Source organism: Myotis lucifugus, unplaced genomic scaffold (assembly GCF_000147115.1).
Source record: "Myotis lucifugus unplaced genomic scaffold, Myoluc2.0 scaffold_198, whole genome shotgun sequence".
Lineage (NCBI taxonomy): Eukaryota > Metazoa > Chordata > Mammalia > Chiroptera > Vespertilionidae > Myotis > Myotis lucifugus.
Window position 1 is genome coordinate 1,534,162 of NW_005871246.1, and position 3,301 is coordinate 1,537,462.

The window sequence follows — 3,301 nt, forward strand, 5'->3', positions numbered from 1 at the left end:
CATAAAATTTCCTGAAGATAAACTGGGACAGCGATTTAAAACAAAAACGTCAAATGAAGCTCAGTGCCAAAGCTATAAGTAAATGAATCTCTGCGACGGAATGGGACCCAACTTCTCGCCACGGCACCGGTGATCCTCCCGGGAGGAGTGTCCACCACAACAACCAGGATCCAAGTGACTGGGGGCGCTCCCCCCTCGTGGGGGACCCCTCCCCCACATCCCCGAGATGGTGCAGCGATAAGGCGGCCCCGATCTGGGCTCAGATAAAGTTTAAAATATTCCATTCTGCAAGTCCCATCCTGATAAGATCGCTCTGTCGGGACGGGCTGAAATTGTGATCTTATCTCGCGCGGTTGACTCTCCCAGGCTTTGTATCTAGAGGGAGAAAGAGAGACCTGGGAGGAAGAGGGGACACCCGAGGCCGCGTGGAAATGCATGGTCAAGTGGCGGAGACCCGCAGGCGCCCACTACCACTCCCGCTGGTCAAAGAGCCACGTGGCTTTCGGGGGTGGGGCGGGGGCGTGCAGCTACTCAGACCCCTGTGTCCTGTAGCCCTGCTATCAAACTCCAGCCTTCCATGCCTGGAAACAGCCTCTTGGAGGTCCGGCCCGGTCAAGGCCGCACCAGCAACAGAAGGTGCGCTCGGATGCCTGCGGAAACACCCACCACCCCTCCAAGTCAAAGAAGAGGCTCCCCCTGGGCCAGGGTCGCCCCTGTGCGCGTCCAAGTTTCTCTCCCATCCGGCCTGCGGGCCACTCCCCGGGGGTCTAGGTGGCCACTGAGTTCACGCTGCCGATGCCCCAGCGGTCAGAGCGCCCGCACTCTCGGGGGCCACGCGGTTGCGGGAGGAGCAACAGAGCTAGTGCACAGGAAGCGCGGCTCCCCGCCCCACGCCAATAATAACTTGGAGCTGCGGCGTCCAGGGCGGAGGCGCGGCACTTCCTCCGGGGGTCGCATCTCCCAGGCGGGACAGGCGGTCAGGTAGTCGGGGCCAGCCCGCTGCCCAGCCCCAGGCAGTGGGCACTGCCACTTCTGTTCGCCTGACCACTGCTACCAGAGCCAACTATGCGAACTCCTGGGGGAGTGTCTACTCCCGAGGTTCGGGGGAGGGGGGGGACGCAAGGAGGAATCCGGATTCCCGTAATCCGACTCCCTGAATGTGCAAGTGGGACCTATTTTCAGAAAGTCGCCTTCTATCAAGTCAACTCAAGTATTAAAACCACCCACAGGTCCCGATCTGCGTGCGTTCTCTGGTTTCTTTTTCCCCTCCTCCCCTGTGCGCTACTGATCAGTCTGTTCTCGTGTGTGCGTATGTGTATGTGTTTCAGCGTGATGAGAAATGCAGATAGCGCGGGCAGGGAGATCGCAGGTTGGGAACCGATCGCCAGTGCCGATAAGACCTAGAGCGGGGCGAGCGCCCTGGCCAGCTGGGTCGGCCGGGCAGTGCGCTTTAAGGACGGGGACTGCAGCTCGAACAAGGGCGAGCCCCCGCTGCCCACCCTCGAGGCTCCCTAGACCCAGGCAGAGGTGGGGGCCGGGCCTGGGAGGCGGGGCCGGGCACTCTCCCTGCAGCCTGCGGCCCCGGGAGCCTCCTCCCCGTGGCAGATCTTGGCGCGTTAAGATGCGAGCGCTGATTGTCACCAAGCGGCGGCGCCCGCCCGCCTGCCCTCTGCCCGCGGCTGTGCGTGCGGCCCTCGCAGCTGTGCGCCCGCCACACTGGCCTCACCTGCAACCAGGCCGCGGGTAGGCTGAGCTCGTGGGGCTGCCGTCCCCCACCAAAGCCAGGGCGCAGCTGCCCGCGCCTCTGTGTGCCTTTTGTTCCGCGCAGAGATAGATGTGCCGCGCTGATAAGGCGAGTAACCGATGGCGGCGGCGATAGGCGCTTCCATTTATTAACTTCAAACGTGGGAGCGGGGGAGGGCGAGGCGGGAGCGCGGCCTTGGCCGGCCAGATGGCTGACACGATAGGCCCGGCTGCGCTGGCGGGGAGCGCCGGGCAGAGCGAGGCCCGGGACCCCTGGTTCCCCCACCCCGCTGAGCTTTCCTCCCGCCCGGGTCGATGTGAGCTCTGATAAACGCCGGGCCGGTCGGCCGGATGGTGATCGCCAAGAACGATAAGAGTCCTTATCTATGGCCACCAGGCCCCGCTGGTTCAAGGCAACAACAGAGAGGGGGTGTCTCGCCTGGGCGAGTGGGGGCCTTGGACGTGGGCAGGGGCAGGGGCAGTGGGCCTGCGTCCTCGCCAGGGTTGGTCTGTCTGGGCGAGTTTTCATCCCAAACACACTTAATTGCCAAGAAGTTGATTCTCCCCCCTGCGGGTGGTACAGTCCGTCAAAATGAAAAGGAAAGTGACTGTGCTGGCCAGGAGGGGGAAGGCAGGGGAGGATACCCCGCCCCTGATTTCTATTAGATGGTGTGAGACAGCCAGAGGTGGGGTTGGCACCTCCAGCAGGAGATAGGGTGTTTTTCCTCTTGAATCACGTTGGGGTTGGTGTCGTTTCTGGCAAGTGTGAGGCGTAACCTGCTTGGAGTTTACTTGAAAACACACACACACACACACACACACACACACACACACACACAACCAAGGTGGTTTCTATTGCCCAGGCTGAGTTTTGGAGGACCCGGTGTGCTGGTTTCTTTTTTAGCATGTCCCCCAAATTAGGAGAGAAGGTCTGTGTACATGTGTACATCTGTCTTGATTCACTCAGAATGTCTTTATTGAGCACTTGCTGTATGCAAGCAGTGGGTCACACCACATTGGGGAAATGGGGAAGGGGTGAGACTGGAAGCAGTGTGGAAAGTCAAGACAAGGTAAGGGGTAGAGAACAGATGGGTAGTCAGGGACACTTTCTGGAATGGGGGTTAGGAAGAGGCTAGCCATGGGTTGCCCCAGGGACAAGGGACAGTCCTCACTTTCCAACTCTGAAAAATGGGATGATGATTCCTGGCTGTTGAGGGGAATAAAGGACCGAGAGTCATGAGATTCTAGGGGAGGGATGGCCTGTGTGAGGAGGCAAGAATGAATGAGGCCAGGAGGGTGGGGCTGGGCCTCAGTTTCCCTTTCTGAAAAAAATGGGAATAGGCATGAACCCCCAGGTCAGATGGGCTGTCCAGGGGCCACTGAGTCCCTTTATAGTGGGAAAGCCCTTTGGGGGCCATGGATCCAGATACCAGGTGGAAACCAAAGTCAGCCAAGGAAGAGACTTCCACAAGAGGCTGGGCTTTGCCTGGCCAGACAGCCCCCACCAGTCCCAGCCCCAGCAGCTACTCCAGCTCCATCTCAGATGATGGTGTTTTTC